The sequence below is a fragment of the Lissotriton vulgaris genome, chromosome 1_1, assembly GCF_964263255.1.
Source record: "Lissotriton vulgaris chromosome 1_1, aLisVul1.2, whole genome shotgun sequence".
NCBI classification, from domain to species: domain Eukaryota; kingdom Metazoa; phylum Chordata; class Amphibia; order Caudata; family Salamandridae; genus Lissotriton; species Lissotriton vulgaris.
This window is the reverse complement of record NC_141685.1, coordinates 1,870,365,921-1,870,385,898: the sequence shown is the minus strand read 5'-3', so window position 1 is coordinate 1,870,385,898 and position 19,978 is coordinate 1,870,365,921. Positions and strand designations below refer to the sequence as shown.

At 43.9% G+C, this 19,978-nt stretch overlaps 1 protein-coding gene across 1 annotated transcript in view; it reads left to right on the top strand.

Moving 5' to 3' along the window:
• The window catches only part of CAV2 (caveolin 2), a 95,304-nt gene that overhangs the window by 72,830 nt on the left and 2,496 nt on the right, over window positions 1-19,978 (top strand). The window lies entirely within an intron of this gene.

The window sequence follows — 19,978 nt, the reverse complement described above, 5'->3', positions numbered from 1 at the left end:
CTCGAGGTGGATACAACAGTGTCCCAGGAGTCGTTTTATACATCCATCGTAGTGCAGAATCATTTCTCCCATCAATCTATGTCTGGCCAACGAAAGTGAAGGATGGAATATAAAGGAAATATGAGGTACAAAACACCAAGGCTTAGATGTATCAATGTTTTAAATGGCCCTTTGCGCCATGCAAGGGGGTACAAGGGTGACTGATGCTAAACTTAAGTGTGATTTATCAAGCCATGCAAGGCCACCTTGCGTGGCCCTCCATGGTTTGTAAATCTAGAGTAACGCAGGCAGCACAAATCGCTGCCTTGCGTTACTGTGCCTAAGGAAGGAGTTATGTGGGTGGAGCGTGGATGTTCTGTGGGTGGAGCGTGGTTGTTCTGTGGGTGGAGCGTGGATTTTGGTGCATTCCCAGATTTACCATTGATGGTAGACCTGGGAATGCGTTAAAAGGCTGAGAGCGTATTGAGGCGAAATATCTTTATTTATCCTCATTTTTTCATCTTCTTTCGTATGCTGCATTCTGCAGCACACATAGAAAGAGGAAACAGCCTCTCAGGATTCTTTTTGTGCAGGAAGGTGTCCCTTCTGGCACAAAAACAACCCTCCCTACAACGCAGGCACCATTGCAACATGACGCGAGGGTGCCTGCATTGGGGCTAGGCACCCAAAAGGGTGGCAGCAACAGGGATGCACCATATGATGTTAAATACGGAGCATTCTTGCCTTTTCCCTTTCATGCAGCACAGCAAGGTGGCTTGCTGTGCTGTGGAATGTGAAAGATTGATAAATCTGCCCCAAAATGTTCCTTCTTTGAAGGAATAATGTGAATTCAGAATTGACTCATGAGTTTGTTTTGGTGGGATGACTAGGTCTCTGTCCTGACAGGCAAGGATAACGGGTGTCCCTTTAGCAAAATGCATCAAGTTGTATTCTGGTTAGTTTGTGTCAGTCCATTCCAGGCAGGGTCTTAAAAGTAATGTTGGATATAGTAAGTAAGCATGAGGAATTATTGGCAACAGTAAGAAAGGAGACCTCCCTTGGTGTCGCAGAGCCGTTTTGGCTCCCTTGGAGATCAGAGGAATGACGAAGTCCTTGGGATTATGGCCAGAGGTGCAACTCCCATGAAACCGAAAGGGAAGGTCCCAGAGCAGAGGGCGAGCCGGCAGGATTGTTAAAATGTCATGATAAAGTCAGTGTGACTTGGAGACAAGGAAGACTGGAGCTGTAGTCATTCACTTGGAGCTGCTGGAAGTCTTCCATCATCCTTCGGCTGAGAGGAGCAGATTTGCAGGAGATGACGTGCTCTTCACATAAGCACATTTCAACCAGGAAGCAAAAGAGAGAGGAGTCCCCTGGGCAGGTGCAGGAGCACAGCTGTCCACTGTGGAGACTTCTGTTTGCGTGCAGAAGAGCAGATTCCACTGCACAGCTGGAGCGAGACAAGCCCCCCTGGCCAAGTTTCATTAAGACAAAGTGTAGGTGTGCGAAACACCCCTCCACCAGCCTACAACAAAGCCTACATCTAAACCCTGTGTTCAGTGGTCTATATTAATGTGGCTCTAGTGGAAACCTAGATACTGCACTGAGGGACACCCAAGCTGATGATGTCCAACAGCATTACAGTGTGGCCCTCGAATAGCGAACACTACACTTGAGTAATGCAGTACTGACGGTCGAGTAAACACCATTGCATAAATAACCATTGCATAACTTAATAAACAACACTCATGAAGGTGAGACTTTTCTCCGTGATGTGTTACAAATTAAAGTCAGTGTGGTTCGCCCACGTTTTTACGGGTTCTTGCATGCTAGTCAGACGTCTGTTGCCTGTTTTTTACAACTATGTTGTTTAGGCATTTTATACACCGATTACGTTTTGTTTGGGTTAATTATTGTTAAAAAGTGACTGTCAAATCAACAGTGATAAAGTCAAGGCTGCCTAGAAACTCAACCATGCCCTTCATGAAATATCAAAGTAGATTACCGCTATCTAAAGTCCCAAACTGGTAATTTTGTGGAGCCTGCAACAAATGTAAAAGGTAAATGTTTTAATATGTCATTGAATGAGGTATTAGAGAAGTTAAGCCACTAAAACTCAGGTCTGCCATATTTACAGTTGTTTGCTTTGGACAGCATTGCCTGCCCCCCCCCCCCCCCCCCCCCGTCTTTGGTACTGGAACCAGCATAAACCGATCTGAGTTTTACAAGCTTTCCTCCTTCTAGGTGGGATTGTCAGAAAATGCTCCAAGGAGACATCTGTAACTCCCCGCTGACTTTAATCCAGCAATAAAACCACAGTGGATAGCATTCTTTTTTATACATACATGTCACCAGAATCTGTCAACACACGGGGGAAGAAAGGCACATGGGAAAATAGTCTTTTCAATGATATATCTCATAATACAGTGAGCTTTAAGGAAACGCATTCTAATGTAACAACCCAAACTTACCTTTCACTCATTTTCGATGCGTGGTACGGTTTGGCCTTTCTTGTAACGGTGCGTTTAGCGGAGGTTGCATTCGTGACGTTCATGAACATGTCCTTTCTTTGGTTTCATACTATGCTTGAGAATCCCGCTGTTTCAGGAGGTGTTTTCATTCCTCTGTGTAATTCTCTTGATATATAGCGAATGAGGACAGTAGGTTGTTTTTAGTTTTGCCGTATATGCTGAGGTAGTTTTATTCGTGCATGAACTTTGGAAGGCGTGCACACTTTCGGTCTTAGGGGTGCCGCTACCAATAGTAAGCAGGTGCGGTGACACAGGAGCCCAGGAATTTGAGGGGCCCACTGAACCCCAGTTCTGGCTGTTTCTCCCTCCTCAGCTCGGTTGTACTGTGGCAATTTGCTCATTTCCAAAGAAGTGCAATGTTCAATCTGGGTTTCAGAGACGGGTTGGCCTCTTCGGGAAGACACCTCGTAGCCTTGCATTCTTATTTTAGCCATAGAATAGGATTGTAGGCTGTCCTGAGAGGTCATGTAAAAATATAGAGGGTGTTGTATTTGAGTCCAGCCTTTTCTGGAAGTCAGTGGCATGGAGAAACATTCCTATTTGCTAATTCTCCAATGACGTCATACTATGTCTTGTGTCCTCTTGGAACTCTTCAGACCTGTTTTGATGAGAAGAAAAATGCTTGACAGAGCCTTGGCTAGCTTGAAGTCCGTAAAAGGTCCAATCCAGCACAGCTGACAGTTCTGAGGTTAAGAGTCTTGGAATAAGGGGTAGTTACAAAAAAGTAGAGGGCGACTTTCACTTTGAAACTTGCCGCTGATATATTAATTCTGATCCCAGTTATATTCACAAAGAGTAGAAGAATGGAGCACACAAAAGTGCGGGTCGTCAAATGTGTTTTGAACCAATGAACCCTGTGTCTGCGCTGTTAAGCTTTAAGGTGCCCTCGTTCATCCAGCTCCTTGTCCCCTATGTCTGCTGGATTCCTTCCTTCTCCATAATGGTAACTGCAGTGTGTCCTGGGATATATTGCTCAGTGAAAAGTGCTTCCGCTCCTTTTAAAGGTGATTCATTGATAAATGGATTCATGGCCTTAAATTTGATCTCAACCTGTCCCTTGCCTTTGCTCCCTCTTGCCTTACTTCCCTTTGTAAGTCTTTTATCCCACCATCATCGCATAGATAAGAGGGTGATGAGAATGTACCACAGATCTCAATACAGACCTGTGGGTAAAGCACAAATGACTGTCCTAGCACATAGAGGACCTTCTCTCAAGGCAAACGTTTTCTAATACCTCTCGCTCTCCCTGCTGTGACCACAATCTTTTGTCTGATGAGCTTCCAAGGTAGGTGCCATTTCTTTATGCTCTCTAATGGGCCATGGATGTCGTGCAAATGCAGGAAACATTCTCCATCAGTTCTGTTAATTGCACAACCTCAGCTTCCACAGTAGGCAATAGATGGGTGACAATGACACACACAAGTGGAAGTGATGACATGAGTGCCATTCCCAAAGTGCAAATGCGATACTAACTGTCATTGCTCCACGGGGCATAACAAGGGAATAGAGTTGGATGAATCTTTGGAACACAGAAGCTGGTGTGATTTGGGATTAGAGGTTTACTTTCTTTCTTTGATTTTTTTCTCAACAAGACTAATATTGTCCATTCTGGTCCCCTTTTTCAACAGTTTTTTATGGCACAAAACTAAAATGTACTGCTGGCTGGTGGTCTTTGGTAGGGCACTGCACTTTTGTTTGCAAGGGTTTAAATGTTGCTCATTTCAGGAGCCAAATAAACCGATGAACAGCTTTCCTTGATGATATGAGGGCATAAAAAAGTGATAACAATAAGATCTTTGAATCTGTTTTTCACCAATCGAACTCTGTTCCTATTGATTAGACAGTGCAATCGTTTCATAGTTTTATTATAAGCCTATTCTGAACAATATTAAGATTTGGCATCGTTTTTTGAGGAGTCCTAAATATATAAAAGTTTGCTAATACCAATACTTAAAACTTGCAATGTTCCTTACCTAGAAAACACATCTGGCAAAGTTGTCTTAGGAATGGGCTGCAGTGCAGCCTGTCTCCGTCCCCCAGCCTCTGACCTATCCCATTCTGAGAGACAAGGGGGCATGTAATGCTGTCACTGCCATGCCACATTCTCCCATTTCTTTAGACAGTCTTCCCACCCTGGCTTTACGCAGGTTCCCCACATACAGTTACCGTGTGCTCAGATTAGGCGGTAAATCAATGTTTTTAACTCAATGAAACTGAGAATTCTATTTGGAATTTTACCTCGTAAAACCGGATTCACACGGTTATGTCCCTTTCAATGAGGTTTAACTCTTAATAAGAAGATATATGTCTATGATTCCTCAGCCCCTAAGTCTAAAATTAAATCTCCCCTTGTAAATTATCTTTATTATGATTAATATTATTATAGGATTTTTTTCATAACACAGCTACCATCCTAACGGAGTCCCGTTGCTTTCACAGTGATCATTTGCAAATTGCAGAATCTTCCAACTGGCTTGTTATTTAGTTAATAATGAGCTTTTTAATGACTCACAAAGCATGCATAGTGAGAGTTTCAGACAAAGTGCAAATGGATGGTCCAGTGATTAATTTGTAAAAGAATAAGTGCTAAGGGCACAAAGATTTGCTCCGAAGCAGCACTATCGAATGTCAGCATTGCGAATACCAAGGCTGATCCACCTCATGCCTCTAAGCTGCCACAAGACACTCCCTTTCCCTTTATCTTACCTTTGTGGGTTCTTTTTTTGTCCCAGCTTTCTCCCTTTCTCATGTTTTTTCCATCTTCCTTTTTCTCCGTTTTACCCTTTGTGTGTTTTTCTCTCTCTGTTCTAGTTCAAAGTCTGTTAAGAAAAAGTAAATGCCTGTCTCCAAAAAACTGCATGCCGGTGGACTCTGCCTGCAACCACCAGGTCAAATTAAGCACCGGAAAGATCCATTCCAGATCTTTGCACATTGTGCTCTGAATCCCTGGTGTCCTTACTTTGGGTATTGTACTGATGGAAGAACCATGTTAACTTGGTGTTGCGACCTCAAATTTCTTCTGGCTATATATTTTTGAGTTTATGCACTAAGAACTTGGGACCTGATTCATAGTACATCTTGTGCATAATGCCAGCTGATTTAAAGAGGATTCGGTTTTCTCTAAGGAGCCAATGCAATCGGCAGAGGTAATTGCCCTGGGATTCTATTTTAAAAAAAAATTGAATATGCATTTTATGAGATAATTCTGAATATTTTGTAGACAGTGTAGACTGTTTTAGGCATGCTGCAATGGTTTGTGTTACCTTAATTAATCTGCAGTTGAATTAAGGCATTAGTCACTGTGATTCTGCAGGTGAAGGACAAGAGTAGGAATAGCCTTATAGAGCGCTGAATTGATTGAGCATTTATCATTACTTGATATATATGCTCTTCCAGATTAAGCTCAGAATCTAACACTCTGTCTAGACCCCTGACTACTGTACCTGGCACGGGATATGTGCCAATGGGAGAAGGCCTAAAAGATTATGCCCAAAGATTAATTTTACTCTGGTATTAACTCCTAACGTTCCTTGAAAAACTGCTGGAATGTATAAAGGAATGTTGCTAATTTAGAAAGTGGTCCTTAGCTTGCTGTAATAGCTATACAACAGTGTTTCCATACATTTGGCTGCTCAATGCTCCATTGAGCAGCTTTAGGCCAATTCAAATTCTGAACAAAGAAAACTGTGGAATACCGTTGAAGTTCAGTAGAGTCATTTACTCGACATGAATGCCACAAAATCAAGCGATGCCTCATTTGACAAAATATTGAATTGCGTTATTCCATATATCACAGCCATTACTGGTGTGTCTCCTATGCGTCTCACTGTGGGTGGCACACTTAAAACAGAGAAAACTTTAACTCACTTCTGAGTCCAAGCTATGTGCTCCAGTGTATCCCGACACTAAATGCAGCTAATTTTGTATTTTGAAGATGTACTGCTAGGGTTATTAGAAAAACATATAGTCCCAGTTATCCTAGGCGGAATGAATATGAAAGGTCCCAGTCTTGTGCCTGCCATGTCTCTATGCCGAGACAGGAGCTAGCTTGGTGTTGGTCTTGGCCAATTGGGTGTGCTCTGTATGGACCTGCCCAAGGCTGCACCAGCACACGAAACACTTGAGGCTGAGCATGCTTTTGAATATGCCTGGTTATTATATATGGGGTAACCCGAAAAGAGTCCTAGGACCTGGGTATCAAGTGTTACAGATATGGTGGTCCTAGACCTAGAATTCCACACACAAATCTTCAAACAATTTTTAACTCAGTTATTATTCATACCGGAAATTAATTCCTAAAGTGAAAAAACAAAAACATAAGAGCCCAGAAAACATACAGGTGTCCAATATATATACACACAAACAGATTGTCCTTATTAAAAGTAGAGGAGAAAACTCTACTATTTATTCATAATAAAAATCTCCTCATATGGCAGTTCACAATATATGCAATTCAAGACAGAAGGGGTTACGGAGAGAAAACAAAGTGTTTTTTAGAGTGAGATTCAAGTGCTCGTGCAAAGGATAGAGAGGACCAAGCGGTCAGGAGATATTGATTGGTATGATCATCAAGAAATCTAATAACTTAGATGTAGACAGAGCCAGCCCTCAAACGTTAGTTCGTAATAAAGTTATCTTTGGCAAAGGTCCCTTTGCTCAGATGGTTTTTGATCTTCAGGGAAGGGTTGATGGGCAGGGGCATAAGAGATGCCGGCTCACTGTAGGGAAAAGCTGTCGACGTTTCGACCCAAGGATAAACAGGGCAAATTGTCTCCTCATGGACGGGTCTTCATCAGGACGGGACGGTGAAGGGGAAAGAGCATAGTTACATTGGTTTCATGTAACCCCAGTGGTAAAGTAGGACACCTGTAACACAAATGTAGGGGCTCAGTTCATTTAAAAACTAACAACATGAAGGTTGATGATAAGTACTCCAGAAGCACTCACCCTGTTAGTGGTGTGCCTATATGCCCACTGGTCAATTCGTTAAAAGAGAGCCGATCAAGCGTGCTCTCGAGTACTAGGAGGGAAAATAAGAAACATAAAGCCATCAGTGCTGTGTTTCTTATGCGGTGATTTTAAAATACAAAACATGGACTAGACATAGACAAAAATGAACACTGTGAAGCTAGCTAATTGGACTCACCCTCGCTCAGTCGGCGAAAAGATGATAACTTGGGTTTTCTGTGAAGCAATATACACGCTGTGTCTGTGGACAAGAATGTATAATGAGCTAAGTGGGTCAACAGTTACAAAGTCGGAGTGGTAACATGTAACATCAAGGGATGTTGGTTAATCATAACATACCTCCTCCGTAGAACTGCGTGGCCTATCAATGGGGCTCTGTCTGTTGACGACTGCTGAGAGAAACTCGGTCAGCGTCAGGTTAAGTACTGGCCGTGACGTCAACGTGCACGCTACTAACATATCACGCTATGGCAAGGACTGTTGCCTAGCAACATACGTGGTGTGGAAAAGAAGACAGACTCTAGGCGTCTTAGAAGTTCGGAAAACATAGTAAACATGGAAGCATCCGCATGCAACGGAACATAGTACACACTATATGCCTTATACAGTACATGGTTACAAAGTACATATAAAATATGCATCCGGATAACAAAGTTCCATATATTTTGCAACTGAAGTACGAGCGTAAACAACAAATTAAGCTTTCAGCCATTGTACAGGGTGGACATTTGTCTTGTTGTTTCTTCGTACTCATTCAGACCCCGATTCACTGTGTCAAATATGTGCATCCATTTGCACTCTCGGAGACTAAGGGTACTGGCAAAGTTCCCACCCCTGATGTTTACCGCTACTTTTTCTAAGATCCACCACCGGAGGCTTTCAGGTGGGTGACCGAAGGTCAGAAAATGTTCCACCAAAGGAGCGCCTTGTACTTTGCAGCGTATTCTGCTTACATGCTGCAGAATTCGAGCTTTAACTTTTTGTATGGTCTGGCCCACATACAGGAAATCGCACGGGCATTTGATGGCATATATGACACCCGTCGAGTTGCAGTTAGTTTGGTGGCGTAGGGTATGGGTGTAGTTGTTGTGTGTACACTGCTTGATTTCCAGAGTCAAAGGGCAGGCCTTGCACCCACCACATTTGTAATGGCCGACCACTGGTGGGGTGTTCCACAGAGTTGTTTGTGAGTTGCTCGGTCTGCTATGTAGTAGGGATTGGACAACATAGTCCCTGACGCTTTTCCCTTTCCTAAAAGCATGCATAGGGGGTTCTGGGATCCCTATCTCATCTGCCACAAGATGCCAATGACTATTTATAACTCTCTTAATATCATTACTCCTGGTGTTGAAGGTAGTCACACAGGTCATTCTAGTGTTGGTGTCCTTATCTTTGGTTTTAGGCTCAAGGAGAAATTCTCTGTGGCAAAACCATGCCTTCTTGCGAGATTTTTTGAGCAGTCTACGGGGGTATCCTCTGTCTGCTAACCTTTCTATGAGTAGAGATGATTCTGTAAAGTAATCCACCTTGCGACTACAGTTCCTACGTAACCTCAGAAATTGTCCATAAGGCAGGTTATCTCTGAGGTTACGTGGATGGTGGCTTGAGTAGCGTAGCAGGGTGTTTCTCTCGCTGGGTTTTCTAAAGAGTGTGGTACGTAAATATCCCTCATCCTGAACTATACTGATATCTAGGAAGTTGATTTGGTGGTTGCTGAAGTCCAGTGAGAATTGGATGTCGTTGGAGCAGTTGTTAAGCCAGGTATGAAAATTCTTTAGCTGCTCCTCATTTCCCTGCCATATCATCAGCACATCGTCTATGTAACGACGCCATAGCACGATGTTGTCATGGAAGGGGTTGGTTCCATTAAGTACGAAGGTTCGTTCGTATGCATCCATGAAGATTATGGCCAGATCTGGGGCAAAGCTTGCCCCCATGGCCACACCCTTTGTTTGGACATAGTACTCTCCATCAAAATAGAAGAAGTTCTTCTTCATGGCGATCTCAAGGAGATCCAAGATGAAGGCTGTTGGAACTTGGCAGGGTCTTGGCCTCTCGTCCAGGACACCTCTAATAACATCAAGTGCTGCTTCTTGAGGGATATTAGTATAGAGTGAAGTTACATCCATAGTGACCAACAGGTTGTTAGTTTGGTCAAAAGGGTACTCATCTACTAGCTGTATAACCTGCATGGTGTCTCTTAGGTAAGCTGTGGTTTCCTCAGCAATAGGCTTCAGGAATATGTCCACATATTTACACAGGGGTTCAAGCACCGAGCCACATCCGGAGACGATTGGTCTTCCCGGGGGTTTCTCCAAACGTTTGTGGACCTTAGGGAGCGTGTAAATTGTAGGTAACCTAGGGTGACTGTTATTGAGATAGTCGTGTTCGTGTTTGGTTAGGAAGCCATCATCTAGGGCCTTCCTGGTAATAGCTTTTATGTCAGCACTTATTTCTTTAGTGGGGTCAGCCTGCAGTTTTTTGTAGTTACCCTCCACCCCTAGTTGTGAGAGTATTTCAGACTTATAGTCATCCCTACTTTGAATGACGATCGCCCCACCCTTGTCGGCTGGTTTGATCGCGCAAATGATATCCAACAAAATCTTGGCATTTGAGCAAGTGGTGATGAGAGATATCAACCAGGTATTAGCCAAGAAGAAGTACACCAAGTTCAATACCAGCAAACAAGAAAAATTGGCATTAGAAGCGCTTAAACAAAACTCTGACATCGTGATCAAACCAGCCGACAAGGGTGGGGCGATCGTCATTCAAAGTAGGGATGACTATAAGTCTGAAATACTCTCACAACTAGGGGTGGAGGGTAACTACAAAAAACTGCAGGCTGACCCCACTAAAGAAATAAGTGCTGACATAAAAGCTATTACCAGGAAGGCCCTAGATGATGGCTTCCTAACCAAACACGAACACGACTATCTCAATAACAGTCACCCTAGGTTACCTACAATTTACACGCTCCCTAAGGTCCACAAACGTTTGGAGAAACCCCCGGGAAGACCAATCGTCTCCGGATGTGGCTCGGTGCTTGAACCCCTGTGTAAATATGTGGACATATTCCTGAAGCCTATTGCTGAGGAAACCACAGCTTACCTAAGAGACACCATGCAGGTTATACAGCTAGTAGATGAGTACCCTTTTGACCAAACTAACAACCTGTTGGTCACTATGGATGTAACTTCACTCTATACTAATATCCCTCAAGAAGCAGCACTTGATGTTATTAGAGGTGTCCTGGACGAGAGGCCAAGACCCTGCCAAGTTCCAACAGCCTTCATCTTGGATCTCCTTGAGATCGCCATGAAGAAGAACTTCTTCTATTTTGATGGAGAGTACTATGTCCAAACAAAGGGTGTGGCCATGGGGGCAAGCTTTGCCCCAGATCTGGCCATAATCTTCATGGATGCATACGAACGAACCTTCGTACTTAATGGAACCAACCCCTTCCATGACAACATCGTGCTATGGCGTCGTTACATAGACGATGTGCTGATGATATGGCAGGGAAATGAGGAGCAGCTAAAGAATTTTCATACCTGGCTTAACAACTGCTCCAACGACATCCAATTCTCACTGGACTTCAGCAACCACCAAATCAACTTCCTAGATATCAGTATAGTTCAGGATGAGGGATATTTACGTACCACACTCTTTAGAAAACCCAGCGAGAGAAACACCCTGCTACGCTACTCAAGCCACCATCCACGTAACCTCAGAGATAACCTGCCTTATGGACAATTTCTGAGGTTACGTAGGAACTGTAGTCGCAAGGTGGATTACTTTACAGAATCATCTCTACTCATAGAAAGGTTAGCAGACAGAGGATACCCCCGTAGACTGCTCAAAAAATCTCGCAAGAAGGCATGGTTTTGCCACAGAGAATTTCTCCTTGAGCCTAAAACCAAAGATAAGGACACCAACACTAGAATGACCTGTGTGACTACCTTCAACACCAGGAGTAATGATATTAAGAGAGTTATAAATAGTCATTGGCATCTTGTGGCAGATGAGATAGGGATCCCAGAACCCCCTATGCATGCTTTTAGGAAAGGGAAAAGCGTCAGGGACTATGTTGTCCAATCCCTACTACATAGCAGACCGAGCAACTCACAAACAACTCTGTGGAACACCCCACCAGTGGTCGGCCATTACAAATGTGGTGGGTGCAAGGCCTGCCCTTTGACTCTGGAAATCAAGCAGTGTACACACAACAACTACACCCATACCCTACGCCACCAAACTAACTGCAACTCGACGGGTGTCATATATGCCATCAAATGCCCGTGCGATTTCCTGTATGTGGGCCAGACCATACAAAAAGTTAAAGCTCGAATTCTGCAGCATGTAAGCAGAATACGCTGCAAAGTACAAGGCGCTCCTTTGGTGGAACATTTTCTGACCTTCGGTCACCCACCTGAAAGCCTCCGGTGGTGGATCTTAGAAAAAGTAGCGGTAAACATCAGGGGTGGGAACTTTGCCATTACCCTTAGTCTCCAAGAGTGCAAATGGATGCACATATTTGACACAGTGAATCGGGGTCTGAATGAGTACGAAGAAACAACAAGACAAATGTCCACCCTGTACAATGGCTGAAAGCTTAATTTGTTGTTTACGCTCGTACTTCAGTTGCAAAATATATGGAACTTTGTTATCCGGATGCATATTTTATATGTACTTTGTAACCATGTACTGTATAAGGCATATAGTGTGTACTATGTTCCGTTGCATGCGGATGCTTCCATGTTTACTATGTTTTCCGAACTTCTAAGACGCCTAGAGTCTGTCTTCTTTTCCACACCACGTATGTTGCTAGGCAACAGTCCTTGCCATAGCGTGATATGTTAGTAGCGTGCACGTTGACGTCACGGCCAGTACTTAACCTGACGCTGACCGAGTTTCTCTCAGCAGTCGTCAACAGACAGAGCCCCATTGATAGGCCACGCAGTTCTACGGAGGAGGTATGTTATGATTAACCAACATCCCTTGATGTTACATGTTACCACTCCGACTTTGTAACTGTTGACCCACTTAGCTCATTATACATTCTTGTCCACAGACACAGCGTGTATATTGCTTCACAGAAAACCCAAGTTATCATCTTTTCGCCGACTGAGCGAGGGTGAGTCCAATTAGCTAGCTTCACAGTGTTCATTTTTGTCTATGTCTAGTCCATGTTTTGTATTTTAAAATCACCGCATAAGAAACACAGCACTGATGGCTTTATGTTTCTTATTTTCCCTCCTAGTACTCGAGAGCACGCTTGATCGGCTCTCTTTTAACGAATTGACCAGTGGGCATATAGGCACACCACTAACAGGGTGAGTGCTTCTGGAGTACTTATCATCAACCTTCATGTTGTTAGTTTTTAAATGAACTGAGCCCCTACATTTGTGTTACAGGTGTCCTACTTTACCACTGGGGTTACATGAAACCAATGTAACTATGCTCTTTCCCCTTCACCGTCCCGTCCTGATGAAGACCCGTCCATGAGGAGACAATTTGCCCTGTTTATCCTTGGGTCGAAACGTCGACAGCTTTTCCCTACAGTGAGCCGGCATCTCTTATGCCCCTGCCCATCAACCCTTCCCTGAAGATCAAAAACCATCTGAGCAAAGGGACCTTTGCCAAAGATAACTTTATTACGAACTAACGTTTGAGGGCTGGCTCTGTCTACATCTAAGTTATTAGATTTCTTGATGATCATACCAATCAATATCTCCTGACCGCTTGGTCCTCTCTATCCTTTGCACGAGCACTTGAATCTCACTCTAAAAAACACTTTGTTTTCTCTCCGTAACCCCTTCTGTCTTGAATTGCATATATTGTGAACTGCCATATGAGGAGATTTTTATTATGAATAAATAGTAGAGTTTTCTCCTCTACTTTTAATAAGGACAATCTGTTTGTGTGTATATATATTGGACACCTGTATGTTTTCTGGGCTCTTATGTTTTTGTTTTTTCACTTTAGGAATTAATTTCCGGTATGAATAATAACTGAGTTAAAAATTGTTTGAAGATTTGTGTGTGGAATTCTAGGTCTAGGACCACCATATCTGTAACACTTGATACCCAGGTCCTAGGACTCTTTTCGGGTTACCCCATATATAATAACGATCTCTTGAGCAGGGATTCCTGCGAGGGTGTTTTGTGTGTTTAATGTGTTTGATTTATGTGAATTCTGTATGACCAGTTATCCTTTAGAAATCAGGACAGGATATGGCAGAGAAAGACACGCTTGCTTACAGTGAGGAATATATTGATAAACTCATTGAAGCCCAGAAAGGTGGTAGTTTTCTGGGGCGCTCCACAACCCCAATTGACTTAACACTAAATGATAAAATCAATAAAGTTGAAAGGTTGGAGAAAAAACTAATTCGAACCAGACTACACGGGCATGTACTAACCCAATATCTGCAGGCCAATGTGATACCTATAGGGCTCCAGGTGAGAAACGAACCGGCTATATTTATTGACAACCCCAAATTCAAAGGAAAGTTTAGCTTTATCAGCAATAACTGCTCCAGGCACTGGATGGTGCTTGGAGTTGAGACAGCCCTAGAAGAGGTAGAACGCCTGATAAAAGAGATTGCTGATCTCAGAAAGGAGATAACCGATGACAAAGCACTCAACAACGCCAAGGAAGCGTTGGAGCGCCTAGAAAAAACATTAAAAGACTTTGACACCTTTACTCAGTCAACAAAACTAGACAAATTAGCAAAGGACTTAAAATTTTATGACAAGGCAGCAGTCTACCCTTACCTAGCTGAGGGTTACTACAACAAAGACTCTCAAGGGAGGTTCCTAAATAGGGGAAGAGGTGGTTACAGAAGATATACCACTTTTTCGGACTCCTCTGCGACCAGCAACTCTGAAAACGAACAAGAGAGACCTAGCACTAGTGGCAACTCATACCAAGACTACTCTAATACTTTTTTAGAGGAGGATCAATGGGGGGATTACCAAGGCAGAGGCCGTCCCTGGGGGAGACCCAGGGGTCGCGGACAATCCAACTGGAACAGAGGGAGGGGAGGAACAGTGAAGAAACAGGTCCATTTCAGACAGGAACAACACGGAGAGATCAGGACCCGAAACAAGCATTACAGGTGGTAGCTTGTAGAACAGAAAAAGGACAAACTAGTTCCATCATCAACCTGTCTACATATACCTTAAAACCAGAAGAATCCAGAATACTGGAAAAGGGTCTCTCCTTTGTCCCTACCAGCCTACCCAATACCTTCAATCTGAAAACAGAGCTACACCAGTTTTTCAGGAAGGTAAGGTTAAAACACCATTTTAACAAAGTACCTTTTAAACCAGTATTCAGCAATACTGGTTTACGGCCCCCATCCACTTTCACACCACCCGCGCAAATGATATCCAACAAAATCTTGGCATTTGAGCAAGTGGTGATGAGAGATTTCAACCAGGTATTAGCCAAGAAGAAGTACACCAAGTTCAATACCAGCAAACAAGAAAAATTGGCATTAGAAGCGCTTAAACAAAACTCTGACATCGTGATCAAACCAGCCGACAAGGGTGGGGCGATCGTCATTCAAAGTAGGGATGACTATAAGTCTGAAATACTCTCACAACTAGGGGTGGAGGGTAACTACAAAAAACTGCAGGCTGACCCCACTAAAGAAATAAGTGCTGACATAAAAGCTATTACCAGGAAGGCCCTAGATGATGGCTTCCTAACCAAACACGAACACGACTATCTCAATAACAGTCACCCTAGGTTACCTACAATTTACACGCTCCCTAAGGTCCACAAACGTTTGGAGAAACCCCCGGGAAGACCAATCGTCTCCGGATGTGGCTCGGTGCTTGAACCCCTGTGTAAATATGTGGACATATTCCTGAAGCCTATTGCTGAGGAAACCACAGCTTACCTAAGAGACACCATGCAGGTTATACAGCTAGTAGATGAGTACCCTTTTGACCAAACTAACAACCTGTTGGTCACTATGGATGTAACTTCACTCTATACTAATATCCCTCAAGAAGCAGCACTTGATGTTATTAGAGGTGTCCTGGACGAGAGGCCAAGACCCTGCCAAGTTCCAACAGCCTTCATCTTGGATCTCCTTGAGATCGCCATGAAGAAGAACTTCTTCTATTTTGATGGAGAGTACTATGTCCAAACAAAGGGTGTGGCCATGGGGGCAAGCTTTGCCCCAGATCTGGCCATAATCTTCATGGATGCATACGAACGAACCTTCGTACTTAATGGAACCAACCCCTTCCATGACAACATCGTGCTATGGCGTCGTTACATAGACGATGTGCTGATGATATGGCAGGGAAATGAGGAGCAGCTAAAGAATTTTCATACCTGGCTTAACAACTGCTCCAACGACATCCAATTCTCACTGGACTTCAGCAACCACCAAATCAACTTCCTAGATATCAGTATAGTTCAGGATGAGGGATATTTACGTACCACACTCTTTAGAAAACCCAGCGAGAGAAACACCCTGCTACGCTACTCAAGCCACCATCCACGTAACCTCAGAGATAACCTGCCTTATGGACAATTTCTGAGGTTACGTAGGAACTGTAGTCGCAAGGTGGATTACTTTACAGAATCATCTCTACTCATAGAAAGGTTAGCAGACAGAGGATACCCCCGTAGACTGCTCAAAAAATCTCGCAAGAAGGCATGGTTTTGCCACAGAGAATTTCTCCTTGAGCCTAAAACCAAAGATAAGGACACCAACACTAGAATGACCTGTGTGACTACCTTCAACACCAGGAGTAATGATATTAAGAGAGTTATAAATAGTCATTGGCATCTTGTGGCAGATGAGATAGGGATCCCAGAACCCCCTATGCATGCTTTTAGGAAAGGGAAAAGCGTCAGGGACTATGTTGTCCAATCCCTACTACATAGCAGACCGAGCAACTCACAAACAACTCTGTGGAACACCCCACCAGTGGTCGGCCATTACAAATGTGGTGGGTGCAAGGCCTGCCCTTTGACTCTGGAAATCAAGCAGTGTACACACAACAACTACACCCATACCCTACGCCACCAAACTAACTGCAACTCGACGGGTGTCATATATGCCATCAAATGCCCGTGCGATTTCCTGTATGTGGGCCAGACCATACAAAAAGTTAAAGCTCGAATTCTGCAGCATGTAAGCAGAATACGCTGCAAAGTACAAGGCGCTCCTTTGGTGGAACATTTTCTGACCTTCGGTCACCCACCTGAAAGCCTCCGGTGGTGGATCTTAGAAAAAGTAGCGGTAAACATCAGGGGTGGGAACTTTGCCAGTACCCTTAGTCTCCGAGAGTGCAAATGGATGCACATATTTGACACAGTGAATCGGGGTCTGAATGAGTACGAAGAAACAACAAGACAAATGTCCACCCTGTACAATGGCTGAAAGCTTAATTTGTTGTTTACGCTCGTACTTCAGTTGCAAAATATATGGAACTTTGTTATCCGGATGCATATTTTATATGTACTTTGTAACCATGTACTGTATAAGGCATATAGTGTGTACTATGTTCCGTTGCATGCGGATGCTTCCATGTTTACTATGTTTTCCGAACTTCTAAGACGCCTAGAGTCTGTCTTCTTTTCCACACCACGTATGTTGCTAGGCAACAGTCCTTGCCATAGCGTGATATGTTAGTAGCGTGCACGTTGACGTCACGGCCAGTACTTAACCTGACGCTGACCGAGTTTCTCTCAGCAGTCGTCAACAGACAGAGCCCCATTGATAGGCCACGCAGTTCTACGGAGGAGGTATGTTATGATTAACCAACATCCCTTGATGTTACATGTTACCACTCCGACTTTGTAACTGTTGACCCACTTAGCTCATTATACATTCTTGTCCACAGACACAGCGTGTATATTGCTTCACAGAAAACCCAAGTTATCATCTTTTCGCCGACTGAGCGAGGGTGAGTCCAATTAGCTAGCTTCACAGTGTTCATTTTTGTCTATGTCTAGTCCATGTTTTGTATTTTAAAATCACCGCATAAGAAACACAGCACTGATGGCTTTATGTTTCTTATTTTCCCTCCTAGTACTCGAGAGCACGCTTGATCGGCTCTCTTTTAACGAATTGACCAGTGGGCATATAGGCACACCACTAACAGGGTGAGTGCTTCTGGAGTACTTATCATCAACCTTCATGTTGTTAGTTTTTAAATGAACTGAGCCCCTACATTTGTGTTACAGGTGTCCTACTTTACCACTGGGGTTACATGAAACCAATGTAACTATGCTCTTTCCCCTTCACCGTCCCGTCCTGATGAAGACCCGTCCATGAGGAGACAATTTGCCCTGTTTATCCTTGGGTCGAAACGTCGACAGCTTTTCCCTACAGTGAGCCGGCATCTCTTATGCCCCTGCCCATCAACCCTTCCCTGAAGATCAAAAACCATCTGAGCAAAGGGACCTTTGCCAAAGATAACTTTATTACGAACTAACGTTTGAGGGCTGGCTCTGTCTACATCTAAGTTATTAGATTTCTTGATGATCATACCAATCAATATCTCCTGACCGCTTGGTCCTCTCTATCCTTTGCACGAGCACTTGAATCTCACTCTAAAAAACACTTTGTTTTCTCTCCGTAACCCCTTCTGTCTTGAATTGCATATATTGTGAACTGCCATATGAGGAGATTTTTATTATGAATAAATAGTAGAGTTTTCTCCTCTACTTTTAATAAGGACAATCTGTTTGTGTGTATATATATTGGACACCTGTATGTTTTCTGGGCTCTTATGTTTTTGTTTTTTCACTTTAGGAATTAATTTCCGGTATGAATAATAACTGAGTTAAAAATTGTTTGAAGATTTGTGTGTGGAATTCTAGGTCTAGGACCACCATATTTGAATATGCCTGGGGCATTTATTTTATTTATTTTATATTCTTGTATAGCGCAAGAATCGACCCCTTCCGAGGTATCTCCGCGCTTTGCTCGCAGGATGGAATGGCTGCTGTTACCAGATGTTGTGGTTGTCGACTGATGTTGGATTATTTATTCTTCCTGAAATAAGACGGTTTTTAGTTTCTTCCTGAAGGAGGAATGATTGGGGGTTTGTCTTAGGCCGATTGGAAAGTTATTCCAGAGTTTAGGCCCTACCAGGGAAAAGGCTCTGCCACCTTGTCTGTTTTTTTCTACCAGTGGAGTTTTTATTAGCAATTGGTTGCTTGACCGTAAGGCTCTGTCTGGTTTATAGAGAGGTAGCTTTTGGGACAGATAGTTGGGGCCTTTCCCGAACAGGCATTTGTGAACAATGCAACAGATCTTGAACTTGGTGCGTTGTTGTATTGGCAACCAATGCAGTTCTCGCAGCAGGGGTTTGGAGGGGGTTCTGGGGGGGCATTCAAGACCAGTCTTGCTGCTGTGTTTTGGACTACCTGGAGGCGATTAATAGCGCTCTCGTTGGCTTGTTTAAGGAGTCCGTTGCAGTAATCAATTTTACTTATCACCATAGTCGGCACTAGGGTCTTTCTATAGTTGTCTGAAAGGTAAGGGAAGACTCTTCTTAACAGACCAATTGTGTGAAAGCATGCCCCAGCGACTGCGTTCACATGTTCCTTCAAGGTGAGATTTTGATCCAGCTTCACCCCCAGATTTTTTACTGTTAGTTTTGGGGTGGGTACTGGTCCCAGGTCTAAGGGCCACCAGTCAGGGGACCATAGTATGGACGCTTTTCCAAAAAGCATTAGCTCCGTTTTTCCAACGTTGCATTGGAGGCGATTGGCAGCCATCCAATTGGAGATGGCCCTCATGCCTTCCGCAAAGTTATCCCTAACATTGGAGTTGAGGGAATGGAAAGGGTAAAGAAGTTGGGTGTCGTCAGCATAGGACACCGGGGTGAATCTATATTTTCTCACAATCTCAGCAAGGGGGGCCACGTACACATTGAACAATGTGGGGCTTAAGCATGAGCCCTGTGGCACCCCCTTCGTGAGCATCCTGGAAGAGGAGCGGTATGGTCCCAGGCTGACGGATTGTGAGCGCCCGGACAGAAAACTCTCCAGCCAGGAGAGGGCTTGTCCTCCTATGCCCACTCCCTGTAAACGGCTCATGAGGATCTTATGGGACACAGTATCAAATGTGGCTGACAGGTCTAACAGAACCAGAATCATTGAGCCTCCTCTATCCTGTGACATCTTGATGTTATCGGTCACGGAGAGGAGAGCTGATTCGGTGCTGTAGTTGGGCCTGAACCCAGATTGAGAGTGGTCCAGGCCCCCTGTCGCCTCTATGAACCTGGACAGATGGGTATAACATGCTTCTCGGCCAGTTTACTCAGGAGCGGCAGGAAAGAGATGGGACGGAGGTTGGAGAGCTCTGTCCAAGGGGAGATGGCATTTTTCCGAATAGGATTCACCACTGCCTCTTTCCATTGCTGGGGGAGTTTACCTTCTGTGTAAGAAAGGTTCAAAACTTTTTGGATAGAGGGGCAGAGATCAGTGCATGTTAGAGGAGCACTTACAACCATATTGCT